Source organism: Oncorhynchus mykiss, chromosome 29 (genome assembly GCF_057628025.1).
Source record: "Oncorhynchus mykiss isolate SJ-2025 chromosome 29, ASM5762802v1, whole genome shotgun sequence".
NCBI classification, from domain to species: domain Eukaryota; kingdom Metazoa; phylum Chordata; class Actinopteri; order Salmoniformes; family Salmonidae; genus Oncorhynchus; species Oncorhynchus mykiss.
The window spans coordinates 8,145,001-8,155,000 of record NC_143050.1 but is presented as its reverse complement, the minus strand read 5'-3'; the positions used below and the strand labels follow the sequence as shown (position 1 = coordinate 8,155,000).

The 10,000-nt window shown below is 44.5% G+C and overlaps 1 protein-coding gene across 1 annotated transcript in view; it reads left to right on the top strand.

Moving 5' to 3' along the window:
* Positions 1-10,000, top strand: part of LOC110509475 (neurobeachin) — a 250,839-nt gene that overhangs the window by 71,437 nt on the left and 169,402 nt on the right.

Here is a 10,000-nt window from a genome sequence, read left to right as displayed (position 1 = left end):
CAAAATAAATGCATTCTCTGACGAGCGAGCGGGTCTCCTCCATCTTGCGGTACAAACACTACAGTTGTCCAGTAGCGGTATGAAAAGGACGTACGTTCCAAAGGAATTCCGTCTATTAGTTTACACAGTTTTAGGCTATGTTTTCTACACCTCTATGTGTTTATTTCTCTGGTCAATAGTGTAATATCAAATTTCTCCGTTTTCTAAAACAGTGGTTCTCAAACGTCCCTTCCGGGAGCCCCCATCCGTTCCGTTGTCAGGGTTCACCTAGGGGTCATGATTTGGGGCTGTACAAATATTTGATGTATTAGAATAATGGATTATGCTTATGTTATATTAATAGAAGGGTAGGGGTTATAAGACCCCTCCCTCCTTACATTTATAGGGTCCTAGACTACAGATTAACAACATATTCATTATATAGTTTTAGAATTGTTCCACAGTTGTTTTCTCTCTCACTCACTCACTCTTTCATAATGGATGACTGAGACAGAGCTCTGCAGGGGAGTGTGGAAGATAAGAGACTAGTCAGACATTCCACTATAAATCACCTTTGGGGAGGGGACATTTATTGCCTAGTTTTTTAGATAAACACTGAAACTCTATGTTTGTTACAGCTGTGGGATGCAGGGTTTTGGTCTCAGGAGTAAGAAGGTAATGATGTAGTCAGTGACGTCACTAAGGCGGGACTTCGGTTTAATTAAACAACTGGAGACCGTTTGTTTGATACAGAACTTACTCAGAAACATGCATGCTCTGTTCCTGTCCCTGTTCCTGTTTGTCACCTTCTGTCTGCAATTGCATTAATATAGGTTTTTGAATGATTTAATTAAAGATATTGTCATAATGCTAATTTCACCAATGGACCAATGATTGACAAGGAAGTAAAAAAACAAACCTTACACCATGTATTTAATCTATTCCATAACTAGCACCCCTTATTCAACTTCTCAATGAATCATCAAGCCCTTAACTAAGAGGATCAGATGCTAGTTCAAGGATATAAGAAAGAAGATAGAAGAAAACTGTGAAATGTCTGTCCCCAAGGAGAGGTTTTAAAACCACTGTTCTAACAGACACAACTTGTATATCTGAGCTTCCAGTCACGTGGCTTCCTCCTATCATCTTCAGTCACGTGACTTCCTCCTACCATCTTCAGTCACGTGGCTTCCTCCTACCATCTTCAGTCACATGACTTCCTCCTACCATCTTCAGTCACATGACTTCCTCCTACCATCTTCAGTCACATGACTTCCTCCTACCATCTTCAGTCACATGACTTCCTCCTACCATCTTCAGTCACGTGACTTCCTCCTACCATCTTCAGTCACGTGACTTCCTCCTACCATCTTCAGTCACGTGACTTCCTCCTACCATCTTCAGTCACATGACTTCCTCCTACCATCTTCAGTAGCATGACTTCCTCCTACCATCTTCAGTCACATGACTTCCTCCTACCATCTTCAGTCACATGGCTTCCTCCTACCATCTTCAGTCACATGACTTCCTCCTACCATCTTCAGTAGCATGACTTCCTCCTACCATCTTCAGTCACGTGACTTCCTCCTACCATCTTCAGTCACGTGGCTTCCTCCTACCATCTTCTGTCACGTGGCTTCCTCCTACCATCTTCAGTCACATGACTTCCTCCTACCATCTTCAGTCACATGACTTCCTCCTATCATCTTCAGTCACGTGACTTCCTCCTACCATCTTCAGTCATGTGGCTTCCTCCTACCATCTTCAGTCACATGACTTCCTCCTACCATCTTCAGTCACGTGGCTTCCTCCTACCATCTTCAGTCACATGACTTCCTCCTACACAGCACCAAACACAGCGAGGTCCCAAATGATTGACACCCTCGATAAAGATAAATAATAATGACAGTATAAAATAAATCATGGAAATACTGAGCTATAGGGAAAAAAAGTCACTTTGAATGTAAATAAGAATATTATGGTTTTTTTTTTTGTGTCGGAGGCTACACCGTGCACCTGGCAACCTTGGCTAGCGCGCACTGCGCCCGGCCCGCCACAGGAGTCGCTGGTGCGCGATGAGACAAGGAGATCCCTACCGACCAATCCCTCCCTTGAACTGAATTGAATTGAATTGACAGACAGAGAGAGACATAGAGAGAGACACAGAGAGAGAGACAGAGAGAAACAGAGAGAGAGAGAGACAGAGAGAGACAGAGAGAGACAGAGACAGAGAGAGAGAGACACAGAGAGAGAGAGAGAGAAAGAGAGACAGAGAGAGAGAGAGAGAGAGAGAGAGATAAAGCAGTCTTTCAACCCCTTGTCCTTGGGTTGCTGGTCAACTCTCAAACTTATAGACAGACATGCTAAACAATAGAGACAGATAATAAACACGGTCACACACACACAGAGGAAGGGATGCTGCAGGCTAGGAATGTTGCTATCTCACGCTACATTAGCTACAGTGGTCATTAGCTGGTGCTAACATTCATCATGGGAGGCTTTACACACTGCTGTCCAGGAGCAGTCAGACATCGGTCATCCATTTTAAAACACGTGTTTAAAAAAAAAAAATCCTGTATTGTCCCTTTACTGTGCTCTGAGACCTTCAAACATGCATCCTTCTCTCCTCTCCTCGTTTCCTTCAAACATGCATCCTTCTCTCCTCTCCTCGTTTCCTTCAAACATGCATCCTTCTCTCCTCTCCTCGTTTCCTTCAAACATGCATCCTTCTCTCCTCTCCCTGTTTCCTTCAAACATGCATCCTTCTCTCCTCTCCTCGTTTCCTTCAAACATGCATCCTTCTCTCCTCTCCTCGTTTCCTTCAAACATGCATCCTTCTCTCCTCTCCTCGTTTCCTTCAAACATGCATCCTTCTCTCCTCTCCTCGTTTCCTTCAAACATGCATCCTTCTCTTCTCTCCTCGTTTCCTTCAAACATGGATCCTTGTCTCCTTTGCTCTTTGGTAGATGCACTGATCCATTGACTGATGGTTTAGAGAAAAGCTAGAGGAATGGCCTATTAATTAGGTCCGATTTCAAGTTTTCATAACATTCGGAAATCTGTATTTTTGGGCGCAGATTTGCCGATTATTATAATATATTTTTTTATACCTTTTTATTTTACTAGGCAAGTCAGTTAAGAACACATTCTTATTTTCAATGACGGCCTAGGAACGGTGGGTTAACTGCCTCCCCTGAACGACAGATTTTCACCTTGTCAGCTCAGGGGATCCAATCTTGCAACCTTACAGTTAACTAGTCCAACGCAATAACGACCTGCCTCTCATTGCACTCCACGAGGAGACTGCCTGTTACGCGAATGCAGTAAGCCAAGGTAAGTTGCTAGCTAGCATTAAACTTATCTTGTACAAAACAATCAATCATAATATAATCACTAGTTAACATGGTTGATGATAGTACTAGATAATATCTAGCGTGTCCTAAGTATCTAAGTATCTGACTGAGCGGTGGTAGGCAGAAGCAGGCGCGTAAACATTCATTCAAACAGCACTTTTGCCAGCAGCTCTTCGTTGTGCGTAGCGCTGTTTATGACTTCAAGCCTATCAACTCCCGAGATGAGGCTGGTGTAACCGAAGTGATATGGCTAGCTAGTTAGTGCGCGCTAATAGCGTTTCAAACGTCACTTGCTCTGAGACTTGGAGTAGTTATTCCCCTTGCTCTGCATGGGTAATGCTGCTTCGAGGGTGGCTGTTATCGTTGTGTTGCTGGTTCGAGCCCAGGGAGGAGCGAGGAGAGGGACGGAAGCTATACTGTTACACTGGCAATACTAAAGTGCCTATAAGAACATCCAATAGTCAAAGGTTAATGAAATACCAATGGTATAGAGGGAAATAGTCCTATAATAACTACAACCTTGGAATATGGGAATATTGACCTGGGAATAACCTGGGAATATTGAAGACTCATGTTAAAAGGAAGCACCAATAATTGGTATCGGTATCGGCGTTGAAAAATCATAATCGGTCGACCTCTAGCCTTGACCATTACACTCCTAACGTCTTGACGAGTACGGAGTAAGGGAGAGAAGTATAGAAACAGAGCCATAGAAGGAGTTGATGCTTTAACCCTGCAGTTGAGTCACCTTGCTGTGTCCTCTCTATCCTCTCTGTGTTTACGTTATTCATATAGTTAGGGGACGGTTTCCTATCTCCTTCTATGTCCTTCACACCCTCTCTCTCTCTCTCTCTCTCTTGCTCTCTCTCGCTCTCTCTCTCTTGCTCTCTCTCTCTCTGTCTCTCTCTCTCTCTCTCTCTCTCTCTCTCTCTCTCTCTCCACCTTTCTCTCTCTCTGAGTGAATTGATCCTGTGTTCTCTGAGCCCATTAGTAGAGATTAAACCAAGCCCCTGAACGAGGGGTAGAATAAGAGGAGAGAGAATTAATTCTACCGGTATTGAGTTTTCCTTTCTCTCCTCTTGAGATGAACCAATTACCCAGACACACAAGGGGCTAATCTTTTCCTCAACATTCCACAGACGTTTGTACAACATTTCAATACCAATAAGGCATCATTTCAATTATATTTAGCATAAGGCATAACTTTAGCTTTCCTGTAAGTTTAAGAAAAAGCATATGTTGTTTTGGGTAATTTTCCAACACTTCTTTAACATTTACATTGTACTGTACAAGCCTAATTGTGTAAAGTTAACGTTAGCTTTTGTGTAAGGTTGAAAAAAACAACATATTAAATGTCATTGGTTAAACTCCAAACGTCCTGTAACTTTTAAACAACATTTAAAGCTGTTACCTTTAGAGAAAGACCGATATGGATTTTTTTTAGAGGCCGATGCCGATTTATTGGGGGGGGGGGGGGGTCGTTATTTTAAGCCGATATTCAATTAGAAAATGTTGATGACTTTCCCAGAGACGGCCATGTGTGTGTGCATTAATGCATCCATTTTAAAACCAAACAATACATTTCACTTAGTTTTTACCATTCTAACTACATAGCGGTAATACATGTACTTGAATGGTAAATCTCTTGATAACCTGGGTAAATCAAGATGACATAGGCCTACACACAATATAGGCATATTCAATAGGGGTGTGTGCATTAATGCATCCATTTTTTTAAAAATTAAAACAATACATTTGACTTTGTTTTTAACATTCTAACTACATAACAACATAATGGTAATATCTCTTGATGAACTGGGCAAATTAAGGCCTACACACAATACAGGTGAAGGCATATTCAATAGGGGTGTGTGCATTGACTTGATGATCAGTGGAGTCTATGATGCTACAGATTACAAACTACAAATCTGTCTTTCATTTGGGACTTCCATTAGCCTACTGATCAACAACCATTACAAAGAAGCACCAGTCCAGCAGGACACGCCTGTATGAAAGGAACGTCATATAGACACTGCTGTTAGTTTGACACTATAAAATAACATCTATTCAATGCAAAATGGGTCCAACGTAACGTCATGACTTGTGATCACAGATGCTTATGAAACCAGTATTTTTTTGGGGTCAATTTCCATGATCGGAATTTTTTAATTGTCTTTCAGATGTCAGGTGTTCATCTCTAAACAACTCAATTGGCTAGTTCAGCTATCTGTCAAGAAATGGGCGGGTTGAAACTTGATCCTACAATTGGATTGGCTCATTTTTCTTCATTCAAACTTGATTTAACTAGGCAAGTCAGTTAAAGAACAAATTCTTATTTACAATGACGGCCTTCCTCTGGCCAGTTGTGCGCCACCCTATGGGACACCCAGTCACGGCCGGATGTGATACAGCCTGGATCCGAACCAGGGACTGTTGTGACTGCTCTTGCGCTGAGATGCAGTGCCTTTAGACCGGGTTACTGTTGCTATGAGAACGACATCAGAGGTGGTAACATTTCCTACCAAACCATAAATGTGCATAATATCTAACAAGGAGAGCGAGGATAGAGGAAACGCCGATGCACATTCTGTCTGAATGACTCAAATCTGCCCAGTGAGAACACACACACACACACACACACACACACACACACACACACACGCACTGATCTTTTTATTTTTTGGGCCATATACATGCAGGAAGATTCTTAGGCAGCGAAACCTATTTGCCAACTTTTTTTTTTTTTTGTTGCAATTTTAAAAACACTTCCCTCTTTCCCTCTATTACTACAATCTAATCTGACTGTCAATTTACAGATACGATTGTGGCTGGTCAGATCAGCACACCAGTAAATAGCTAGCATTACACCGCAAGTCAGATGGCTCATTGCCGAAAATGGCTCATGTTCATAATGATGACAAGCTAACGTTAGGTACAGCGGTTCCTCCTTTAAAAGTTGTGAGCTTGCACCGCGGGACTGAGAGGTACCCAGTGTCATGACTTCATTACTCCAGAACACCACCAGGGGGAGTGAGAGGTACCCAGCATCACGGCTCCAAACCACCACCACCAGGGGGAGTTAGAGGTACCCAGCATCACGGCTCCAAACCACCACCACCAGGGGGAGTTAGAGGTACCCAGCATCACGGCTCCAGACCACCACCACCAGGGGGAGTTAGAGGTACCCAGCATCACGGCTCCAAACCACCACCACCAGGGGGAGTTAGAGGTACCCAGCATCACGGCTCCAGACCACCACCAGGGGGAGTTAGAGGTACCCAGCATCACGGCTCCAAACCACCACCACCAGGGGGAGTTAGAGGTACCCAGCATCACGGCTCCAGACCACCACCAGGGGGAGTTAGAGGTACCCAGTGTCATGACTTCATTACTCCAGAACACCACAAGGGGGAGTTAGAGGTACCCAGCATCACGGCTCCAGACCACCACCAGGGGGAGTTAGAGGTACCCAGCATCACGGCTCCAGACCACCACCAGGAGGAGTTAGAGTTACCCAGCATCACGGCTCCAGACCACCACCAGGGGGAGTTAGAGGAACCCAGCATCACGGCTCCAGACCACCACCAGGGGGAGTTAGAGTTACCCAGCATCACGGCTCCAGACCACCTCCAGGGGGAGTTAGAGGTACCCAGCATCATGGCTCCAGACCACCACCAGGGGGAGTTAGAGGTACCCAGCATCACGGCTCCAGACCACCACCAGGGGGAGTTAGAGTTACCCAGCATCACGGCTCCAGACCACCACCAGGGGGAGTTAGAGTTACCCAGCATCACGGCTCCAGACCACCACCAGGGGGAGTTAGAGGTACCCAGCATCACGGCTCCAGACCACCACCAGGGGGAGTTAGAGTTACCCAGCATCACGGCTCCAGACCACCTCCAGGGGGAGTTAGAGGTACCCAGCATCATGGCTCCAGACCACCACCAGGGGGAGTTAGAGGTACCCAGCATCACGGCTCCAGACCACCACCAGGGGGAGTTAGAGTTACCCAGCATCACGGCTCCAGACCACCACCAGGGGGAGTTAGAGTTACCCAGCATCACGGCTCCAGACCACCACCAGGGGGAGTTAGAGCACTCATTATTATACATTTGGGTCCCAAGGTTTTTATTTGACCAATCATATCGAATGACGAATTTTGACTTGAGCCACCCGTCCCTGGTGACTTTCTTCAACAAACATGACAGACAAAACATTACGGTGGAACCCAATGTAAGTTGTTATAACGTCGTAACGAGTCAAGCAAAACCTTTACAATTTGAGAGGAATATGTTAACAACATAGAGACAAACGTTTGTGCATATTTTTTGTTGTTGTCATGAAGTCCATTTTTGAAAATCGCTATTTAGCAAGTTATCTGACTAGCTAACATTAGCCAGCTAGCTAGTGTTGGGAGAATGAATTTTGTAATTCGTGTTGTTTAATGTTTTAGGGACTCCTGTCTTGTGAAACAGTTGGATGTAAATGATCTAGCTGGTCAAAGCATTTACTGCAAATGTAATGTACAATTGTGTTAGCTTGCCTTGCAATGCATAATCGGTCGACCTCTAGAATGGACCCTAAAACGTTAGGTTCTGAACTATATATAATATATATAATATTCATAGCTATCCCTAACCCTCAGCTATCATAGTTGTTGTATCAACTTCAAGTCTGAATGGCATTAATGAAACCTATGGATAGAGTAGAATATAATAGCTTTATTTTGCCTAGGATGCATGTCCTATATACACATGTACTGTAGTAATTACCACGCATGAGATCCCCCACAGTGTAGCCTGTACATTGAATATATTCACTGATCATGTACTCTACCTTTGGCAAATAAAGGTGCGGTTCAGGTATGAATCTCAGACATTCTTCTTCAGTCATATCAAACTCCATTATTTGAATGATGCTGTGTCTACATGTATGTATTACAATTATACACTTCAACAGCGTTTACCTCTCCTGCTCCTGGGACATCAATGATTACACATTGTAACTATGCAACAGACATGATTGATTTGTAATTCATATATACAGAAAAAAAACAATGCATATCTAACTCCCTTCATCTGCGTTAATCTGAGGACACAGGACAGTATTTCAACCACTGGAGAATGTGAAACGCTTTACTGAAAGAAGTTCATTATCCAGGTGTTAGAAATAAATAAATAATAAATGCATTATAATTATGATAATTGTAACATTATAAATACAAGTTCAATCTGTACTTCAATGCACATGTGGTGTGCATTATAACACGAGGAAGAAAGACGAGGTGGGGAGAGAGGTGTAGAAGACAGAAAGACGAGGTGGGGAGAGAGGTGTAGAAGACAGAAAGACGAGGTGGGGAGAGAGGTGTAGAAGACAGAAAGACGAGGTGGGGAGAAAGGTGTAGGAGACAGAAAGACGAGGTGGGGAGAGAGGTGTAGAAGACAGAAAGACGAGGTGGGGAGAGAGGTGTAGAAGACAGAAAGACGAGGTGGGGAGAGAGGTGTAGGAGACAGAAAGATGAGGTGGGGAGAGAGGTGTAGAAGACAGAAAGACGAGGTGGGGAGAGAGGTGTAGGAGACAGAAAGACGAGGTGGGGAGAGAGGTGTAGAAGACAGAAAGACGAGGTGGGGAGAGAGGTGTAGAAGACAGAAAGACGAGGTGGGGAGAGAGGTGTAGAAGACAGAAAGACGAGGTGGGGAGAGAGGTGTAGGAGACAGAAAGACGAGGTGGGGAGAGAGGTGTAGAAGACAGAAAGACGAGGTGGGGAGAGAGGTGTAGGAGACAGAAAGACGAGGTGGGGAGAGAGGTGTAGAAGACAGAAAGACGAGGTGGGGAGAGAGGTGTAGAAGACAGAAAGACGAGGTGGGGAGAGAGGTGTAGAAGACAGAAAGATGAGGTGGGGAGAGAGGTGTAGAAGACAGAAAGACGAGGTGGGGAGAGAGGTGTAGAAGACAGAAAGATGAGGTGGGGAGAGAGGTGTAGAAGACAGAAAGACGAGGTGGGGAGAGAGGTGTAGAAGACAGAAAGACGAGGTGGGGAGAGAGGTGTAGAAGACAGAAAGACGAGGTGGGGAGAGAGGTGTAGAAGACAGAAAGATGAGGTGGGGAGAGAGGTGTAGAAGACAGAAAGACGAGGTGGGGAGAGGTGTAGAAGACAGAAAGGGAAAGAGTTAAGGTCAGAGGCAGACAGCATGTGATTCATGAATTACAGTGCTACCCTAACATTCTCTCAGTTCATCACAATTGCGGTGTCTCCTAACCAGCCTTGGGCCCCCAGTCGGCCCGAAGGTTACCTTAAGAGCAGGTGAGGTGGCGTTGACGGGTCTGGCTTCCTCTCTCACATCTAAACATACCTGCAGACGAGTGACAGACGGATAGAGAGAGAGAACATGATTAAGCTTTGTTTTTTAAAATTCTAATTTATTCTTATTTCAATGTAAAGCAACTCTTTAATAATACTTCCTGTTGACCCGACCAAGTGACCTCTCACCTATGATCATGCTGTGCCCTCTGTCTGCCAGTTCAGATGTGGGAGGGGTTCACCAAAACAGCTGATATACCCTAGAGGATTTAGGGAGAAGGGTGAGAGGGATGGAAGTGAAGAAGAGAGACTGTTATTGTGTGTGTGTGTGTGGTCTCATCCGGTGTCCATGAAGGCCTGATTCACGC